A 9,239-nucleotide genomic window follows, 5' to 3' on the forward strand; every position below is an offset into this window, starting at 1 on the left:
CACATTCTAATTACTGGAACTATATTTATATTGAAAATTCACCTAAGTAATCACGTTTCCCAGCAACGCAGCATCAACAGCTTCTATTTATAAACCACCTTTACCAAAACATAATGTCCTGAAGTATTCCTCATACATACTATCATAGAGGAAATGGAAGTTGAATGCATTGGGAAATAATGAAATGCTTGGTCAAACAAGGCTTTGACAAGTGAGGCAGTGAGCCTCAGTCGTGGTGGAACTAAAATCAGGAAGGCTTGAAAAGGACCAGAATTGGTGCACAGTTACCCCAGTGAGTACGAGGTTGTAGAAGATCATACATGTAGCAGAACTGGGCATTTAAAAACAAGGGTAAAAATGTTAAAATAGGGGTTTTGCATGTTTGTGTTAGACAGCAAGCACAGTGTGAAGAGTTAATGGATTGGCACACAAGCAGCAGAGATTTAGATGGTACTAGATCAAGTGGACCTGTTGGGCTTATTCCTCGTAGAGGGGGGACAGGGAAGGGGAGAGGGTGTCACTGACCTGGGTCCCGTGGCGCCAGCGCTGCGGCGAGAGCGAGCCATGGACTCAAAAGCCTCTCCTGTATTGGTCGAGCACCCTCAATCCCCCCCACTCAATCCCCCTTATCCCCCCCTCCTCCTCCCACTGACCCACTCCATCCCCCCTACCCCCATTCCCCCACCCCCCTTCCCCCTCCCCTCCCCCACCCCTTCCCCCCTCCCCTCCCCCACCCCTTCCCCCCTCCCCCACCCTCCTTCCCCCCACCCCCCCTAAAATATAACACCAATTTAAATAAAACCTTCCATTGACGGTCGCCAGGACAATGGTGATTAAGGTAGTGCTAAAATTGTGGCGCTATGGTTTACCATTTTGGCTGTAGTTCCATCACAATCTCAGAAATACATACAAATATATGAATATATATATATATACAAGATCTGAGTTTTAGTAATACATGTAGAATAGATAGATTACTATTATAGAGGCTAGGTGGAAGGAGGCCATTCTGACAGAATATGGAAATCAATGGACAGTTGTCCTCAGCCCGAAAGGGGATCCTGACTGGAAATATCAATTGTCCATTTCCCTCCTCAGATCCTGCTGATTTTCTCCATCACTGTGTTTTTATTTTCTACTCTTCAATTACTGAATTCTGTTTTAATTATAGCCATTGAGTTAATTTAAACTCTCGACTCCCAGATGGTCTAGTGTAGTGTCAATAAGACTGCTACAATCCTGTTAATGAATGTAATTAAGTAAAGAAATAGGGTTCAATTTGAAAACTCCAATGAACAAGCAGAATAAAATAAAAACACAGAATATAATCTATCAAACCTTTGATCAAAGGATCGGAACATCTATTCAGAAAACTGATAAGGAAGCATGGAATGTTCTACAAGTCACTCAGGCAATTGAAATGGATCTGTTTTCCATCAGGAAATTAAATAAATAACAAATGGATTCCACATCCTCACCTGGACCAATGCTGCTGCTTCAGCCCTTGGCTGCTCCATACTGCCATTCAGTGGCCACACCCTACAATTGCATGCAAACCTTCAACTGCACGCAAACTCCTACAAGTCTTTCCTGGAGTTACCTTCTGTACCTATTCCCAACACATCTCTAGTGCTGAGTATCCCCATTCTAACCAGAGGGGTGCTGCTTCTGGAACACCTCACAGACTAGAATGGGGATCTGCCTGGCAAAGGATGGGGAAAGTGGTTTCACCACCAGAATGGGGATCCACCATGAGATTCCAAATGGTCCCAGCACTCAGTGTGCCCCAGAATTAAAGTGTTTCTGCGTGAATCCAGGATCTGCTTATCTGAGAGTAGTTGGTCACCAGTAGTTCCTCTGGGAATCACCAGCCACTGATCGTAAGCTCCAACCCTAGGTGTATTGCAATGGCTGGCACAGGCCATTCAAGAACAAAGGATAACGGGGCATCTCGAGCCCCGGTCCAACCAAACCCCCTCTAATAACACGTGAGAAGAAGAGAGGATTGACAAAAAAGGAAAAGGGTGAATCAGAATCAAATTAGATGTAATGGAAAATAAAGCATAGGAAAACAGCAATCAGCAGTAACAGCAGCAGCAATCAGCAGTAGCAGCAGCAGCAATCAGCAGTAACAGCAGCAGCAATCAGCAGTAGCAGCAGCAGCAATCAGCAGTAGAAGCAGCAGTAAGCAGCAGCAAGCAGCAGCAGCAAGCAGTGTTGCTTGGGAAGTAGTGTGGGGATTGTGTGGGGATAGTAAGGAGTAAGACCTGTGTGATCTCCCGGACTAGTTTCGATCGCCTAGCTTGGGGTCCGAGAGGAATTTCCCGGATTTTTTCCCAAATTGGCCTGGGTTTTTTATCCGGTTTTTCGCCTCTCCCAGGAGATCACTCAGTTCTTTTGGGTGGGCGGTTGGAGCGGTTGGAGTAGCGGCCGGGCGGTAGGTTTAGTAACCGAGCGCGGGGCTTTGTTTGGAGAGTATGACTGCCCGGGCAGTTTTTTGTTCTGGGTGTCGGATGTGGGGAATCTGGGAGTCTGATAGTCTTCCAGACATCCACATCTGCGCCAGGTGTGACGAGATGGGGCTCCTAAGGGATCGTATTAGGAACCTGGAGCGGCAGATTGATGACCTCTGTCTGATCAGGGAGAGTGAGGAGGATATAGATAGGAGTTACAGGGAGGTGGTCACTCCTAGACCACGGGAGGTAGACAAGTGGGTCACTGTTAGGGGGGGCAAGGAACAGAGGCAGGGACTAGGGAGTACCCCGGTGGCTGTACCCCTTGGAAATAAGTACTCCTGTTTAAGTACTGTTGGGGGGGACAGCCTACCTGGGGGCAACGACGGTGCCCGGGCCTCTGGCAAGGAGTCCAGCCCTGTTGCTCAGAAGGTTAGGGAAAGGAAGAGGAGAGCAGTAGTAATAGGGGACTCTATAGTGAGGGGGTCAGATAGGCGTTTCTGTGGACGCAGTCGGGAGACCCGGATGGTGGTTTGCCTCCCTGGTGCCGGTGTCCGGGATGTGTCTGAGCGTGTCCAGGATATCCTGAAAGGGGAGGGAGAGGAGCCAGAGGTCGTGGTACATATAGGTACCAACAATATAGGTAGGGTAAGGGAAGAGGTCCTGAAAGGAGAATTCAGGGGGCTAGGAAGAGAGTTAAAAAAAAGGACTTCCAAAGTAATAATCTCAGGCTTACTGCCTGTGCCACGCGATAGTGAGAATAGGAATGGAGTGAGGTGGAGGATAAATACGTGGCTGAGGAACTGGTGCAGGGAGCAGGGTTTCAAGTTTCTGGATCATTTGGACCTCTTCTGGGGGAAGTATGACCTGTACAAAAAGGACGGGTTGCATCTGAACCCGAGGGGAACCAATATCCTGGCGGGGAGATTTGCTAAAATAACTGCGGAGACTTTAAACCAGTACGGTTGGGGGGAGGGACTCAAACACAGATAGCTAATAGGCAGTGTGTGAGGCAGGAGGCAGAAAAGGGAAACACTCAGACCCAATATGTAGGAGAGAAAGAAGGGAAAAGAAATAAACTGAGAATAAGAAATGATGGGTCCCTTAAATGTGTATATTTTAATGCTAGGAGCATTGTAAGAAAGGTGGATGAGCTTAGAGCCTGGATTGACATCTGGAAGTATGATGTTGTGGCGATCAGTGAAACATGGTTGCAGGAGGGTTGCGATTGGCAATTAAATATTCCAGGATTTCATTGTTTCAGATGTGATAGAATCGGAGGGGCAAGAGGTGGGGGTGTTGCATTGCTTGTCAGGGAGGATATCACAGCAGTGCTTTGGCAGGACAGACTAGAAGGCTCGATTAAGGAGGCTGTTTGGGTGGAACTCAGAAATGAGAAAGGTTTAGCAACACTTATAGGGGTGTATTATAGACCGCCAAATAGGGAACGAGAATTGGAAGAGCAAATATGTAAGGAGATAGCAGATATTAGTAGTAAGCACAGAGTGGTGATTGTGGGTGATTTCAATTTTCCGTATATAGACTGGGAATCACATTCTGTTAAAGGGCTGGATGGTTTGGAGTTTGTAAAATGTGTGCAGGATAGTTTTTTGCAGCAATACGTAGAGGTGCCTACCAGAGAAGGGGCAGTGTTGGACCTCCTGTTAGGAAATGAGATGGGTCAGGTGACGGAGATATGTGTTGAGGAGCACTTTGGGTCTAGTGATCATAATGCCATTAGTTTCAATATCATTATGGAGAAGGTCAAATCTGGACCAAGGGTTAAGATTTTGGATTGGAGAAAGGCTAATTTTGAGGAGATGAGAAAGGATTTAAAAGGAGTGAAATGGAAATTGTTGTTTTATGAAAAGGATATAATAGAGAAATGGAGGATATTTAAAGGTGAAATTTTGAGAGTACAGAGTCTTTATGTCCCTGTTCGGTGGAAAGGAAAGAATAATAATTTGAAAGAGCCGTGGTTTTCCAGGGAAATTGGACACTTGGTTCGGAAAAAGAGGGAGATATACAATAAATATAAGCGGCAGGGAGTAAATGAGGTTCTTGAGGAATATAAAGAATGTAAAAGGAATCTTAAAAAGGAAATTAGAAAAGCGAAAAAAAGATATGAGGCTGCTTTGGCAAGTAATGTAAAAGTAAACCCCAAGGGGTTCTACAGATATGTCAATAGCAAAAGGATAGTGAGGGATAAAATTGGTCCATTAGAGAGTCAGAGTGGACAGCTATGTGCTGAGCCGGAAGAAATGGGGGAGATATTAAACAATTTCTTTTCTTCGGTATTTACCGAGGAGAAGGATATTGAATTATGTGAGGTAAGCGAAACAAGTAGAGTAGTGATGGAAATTAGGAGGATTAAAGAAGAGGAGGTACGGACACTTTTGAAGAATATAAAAGTGGATAAGTCTCCAGGTCCTGATAGGATATTCCCTAGGACATTGAGGGAAGTTAGTGCAGAAATAGCAGGGGCTATGACGGAAATATTTCAAACGTCATTAGAAACAGGGATGGTGCCGGAAGATTGGCGCATTGCGCATGTTGTGCCTTTGTTTAAAAAAGGTTCTAAAAGTAAACCTAGCAATTATAGACCTATTAGTTTGACGTCTGTGGTGGGAAAATTAATGGAAAAGATACTTAGGGACAATATATATAATTATTTGGATAATCAAGGCCTGATTAGAAACAGTCAACATGGATTTGTGCCTGGAAGGTCATGTTTGACTAATCTTCTTGAATTTTTTGAAGAGGTTACCAGGGAAATTGATAAGGGCAAGGCTGTGGATGTTGTCTATATGGACTTCAGTAAGGCATTTGACAAGGTTCCACATGGAAGGTTGATTAAGAAGGTTAAATCGTTGGGTATTAATAGTGAGGTTGCAAGATGGATTCAACAATGGCTGAATGGGAGATACCAGAGGGTAACGGTTGACAATTGTATGTCAGGTTGGAGGCCAGTGTCTAGTGGAGTGCCCCAAGGATCTGTGTTGGGTCCACTGTTGTTTGTCATTTACATTAATGATCTGGATGATGGTGTGGCAAATTGGATTAGTAAATATGCAGATGATACTAAGATAGGTGGAGTAGTTGATAGTGAGGTAGATTTTCAAAGTCTACAGAGAGACTTGGGCCTTTTGGAATGGTGGGCTGAAAGATGGCAGATGGAGTTTAATGCTGATAAGTGTGAGGTGCTGCATTTTGGTAGGACAAATCAAAATAGGACGTACAGGGTAAATGGTAGGGAATTGAGGAATGCAGTGGAACAGAGGGATCTGGGAATAACTGTGCATTGTTCCCTGAAGGTGGAATCTCATGTGGATAGGGTGGTGAAGAAGGCGTTTGGTATGCTTGCCTTTATAAATCAGAGCATCGAGTATAGAAGTTGGGATGTAATGTTGAAATTGTACAGGGCATTGGTGAGGCCGAATCTGGAGTATGGTGTGCAGTTCTGGTCGCCAAATTATAGGAAGGTTGTCGACAAAATGGAGAGGGTACAGAGGAGATTTACTAGAATGTTGCCTGGGTTTCAGCACTTAGGCTACAGAGAGAGGTTGAACAGGTTGGGTCTTTATTCTTTGGAGCGTAGAAGGTTGAGGGGGGACTTGATAGAGGTTTTTAAAATTTTGAGAGGGACGGACAGAGTTGACGTGGGTAGGCTTTTCCCTTTGAGAGTGGGGAAGATTCCAACAAGGGGACATAGTTTCAGAATTGAGGGACAAAGGTTTGGGGGTAACATGAGGGGGAACTTCTTTACTCAGATGGTTGTGGCTGTATGGAATGGGCTTCCGGTGGAAGTGGTGGAGGCTGGCTCGATTTTATTATTTAAGAGTAAATTGGATAGGTATATGGATAGGAGGGGATTGGAGGGTTATGGTCTGAGTGCAGGTAGATGAGACTAGGTCAGGGAGAATGGTCGGCGTGGACTGGTAGGGCCGGACAGGCCTGTTTCCATGCTGTAGTTGTTATATGTTATATGTTATATGTTAAAACAAGAGAGGAAAGAAGCAGAAAATAGCTGCTATGAAAATATCTAATGTCATAGATCAGATACGAATTAACAAAGAGGGGGTTTTGGTGATTGCAAAGTGCATTAACATGGATAAAGCCCCAATGTTTAATCAAGTGCACTTCCTTGTGGGAAGCTAGCAAAGAAATTGTGGAGGCCCGAGCAGAGATATTTGGATTATCTTCAGTTGGGCAGGGTAGTGAAGATGGCAATTGGCATGCATGCCCTTACATGTCAGTATATAGGATATAGGAGTCATGTTACAACTGGACAATATGTAGGTAAGGCCATACTTAGAGCACTGTGTGCAGTTCTGGTTATCCAGCTTTCAGAACAATGTAATTAAATTAGAAAAGTTGCAGAGGAGATTCACCATGATGTTACCTGGACTTGTGGGCTTAGATGATAGTGAGAGGCGGGACAGGCTAGAATTTATTTGTTTTGAAGAGTAGGAGGCTGAGGGGTGACCTTATTGATGTATATAAAATCATGAGGGCAGGGCCGTCTTTACAGCATTATGGGCCCCGGGCAAAGCAGTGTACTGGGGCCCCTACGACAACTACTCACAGGAATAAAAATGTAAATGGTCGATAAAATGGGGCCCCTATGCTCGTGGGGCCCCGGGCAAGTGCCCATCAGGCCCATGCGTTAAGACGGCCCTGCATGAGGGGCATGGACAAAGTGAATGTTCGCAGTATCTTTCCCAGAGTAGAGGATTGTAAAACAAGGGGGCATTGGCTTAAGGTGAGAGGAGAGAGATTAAAGAGGGATCCAAGGGCCACTTTTTTATTCAGAGGCAGGTTCATATCTGAAATGAGTTGTCAGAGGAAGCTATAGCAGCAAATACAATTAAGACTGTTAAAAGACAATTAGTTATGTGCATGGAAATGGTTTGGAGGGTAAATGAGTCAATCTAGGCAAATGGGGCAAGCCCAGAATGCCATCTTGGTTAGAATGGACAAATTGAGCCAAAGGGCCTGTTTCCATGCCATATAGCTCCATGGCTTTCTAGTTCTATGATTCTGTTTAATTAATATTTTGGTATCTAAATGATTAACTAATTATGATCCGATATGGTCCCTATAAATCATTGTACAGCAAAAAATATTTGTTGCTAAGGCTAAAAGTAATTGAACACATAACCTTTTACGTTATTCTTTAGCATCTTTGCAATAATCAGTCTTATTTTTCATCTGCGAGTTAGCAATTGTTACCATTCTCAACAAACCTATGAGTCTTCTTGGAATATTAAACAAAATTATAGTACGAGGACATATATCTTGCTCGAGTATAGACTGTATATCCTGTATCAAAGAGGACACATCCCAGCTCCTCCAATGACGAGACTACAGACCAGTGGCACTGACCTCACACATCATGAAGTCCCTGGAGAAGCTGGTGCTCACTCACCTGAGACCCCTGATTAAACCCTACTTGGACCCCCTGCAGTTTGCTTACGAAACAAAGGTGGGGGTTGAGGACGCCATCATCCACCTGCTCCATCGTTCCTATGCGCACCTGGATAAGCCGGGAAGCACTGTGAGAGTCATGTTTTTTTACGTCTCCAGAGCCTTTTAATATCAACTGTATTGCTAAGGAGCAAACTGACAAAGATGAGGGTGGGTGCTCCATCGGTATCCTGGATCACCAACTACCTGACTGGACGACTACAGTATGTCAGGCTACAGAACTGTATCTGACATGGTAGTGAGCAACACAGGGGCTCCACAGGGGCCGGCCGGTGCTCTCTCCCTTCTTGTTCATCAGCTACACCTCGGATTTCAGATACAACTCAGACTCCTGCCACCTGCAGGTGTTTTCGGATGACTCTGTAATTGTGGGCTGCGTCAGTGAGGGGATGGAAGCTGAATACAGACGTGCAGTCAACAACTTTGTTGAGTGGTGTGTGCTGAATCACCTGCAGCTCAACACCGACAAGACTAAAGAGTTAGTGGTGGACTTTAGGAGGAGAGGAACACCTCTGTCCCCTGTCTCCATCAAGGGTGTGGATGTGCAGTTTACCAAGGAGTACAAGTACCTTGGAGTGTACCTGGACAGTAAACTGGACTGGTCCAGGAACACTGTGGCACTGTGTAATAAGGGACAGACCTGGCTGTACTTTCTGAGGAGGCTCCGCTGCTTCAACGTTTGCAGTAAGATGCTTCAGATGTTCTATCAATCGGTAGTGGCCAGTGTCATCTTCTTCGCTGTCGTGTGCTGGGGTAGCAGGGTGAAGGCTGCGGAAGCCAACAGAATTATCAAGCTCATCAGGAAGGCTGGCTTTATCCTGGGGGTGGACATGGATTTATTGGAGTAGGTCTTGGAGGGGGGGATGCTGCTCAAACTGCGGAGCATCTTGAACAATACAGCTCATCCCCTCCATGACGCACTGGCCAACCTGAGGAGCACCTTCAGCGACAGACTGGCTCCACCAAGATGCAGCACAGAACGTCACGGGGGATTCTTTTCCCTGTGGCTATCAAACTGTACGTCTCCTCCCCCTTCTGTCGTGGGGTAGACTGACTCCCCTCCCCCCCCCCCCCCCTCCCCTTCCCCCACTCCCCAATCTTTGCACATCCCCAATCCTGGACTTTCCACTCGTCACATTAATTACAGGTTTCATGTATCTTGTTGGGTTTTATGACTGTTGGCAGACCAATTTAGCCTCCTGGGATAATTAAAGTTCTATTAGCCTCCTGGGATAATTAAAGTTCTATCATATCGTATTCAAGTTCTAATTAGAGTTTATCCAAAATCATAAAGATAAA

The sequence above is a fragment of the Rhinoraja longicauda genome, chromosome 2 (assembly GCF_053455715.1).
Source record: "Rhinoraja longicauda isolate Sanriku21f chromosome 2, sRhiLon1.1, whole genome shotgun sequence".
NCBI classification, from domain to species: domain Eukaryota; kingdom Metazoa; phylum Chordata; class Chondrichthyes; order Rajiformes; family Arhynchobatidae; genus Rhinoraja; species Rhinoraja longicauda.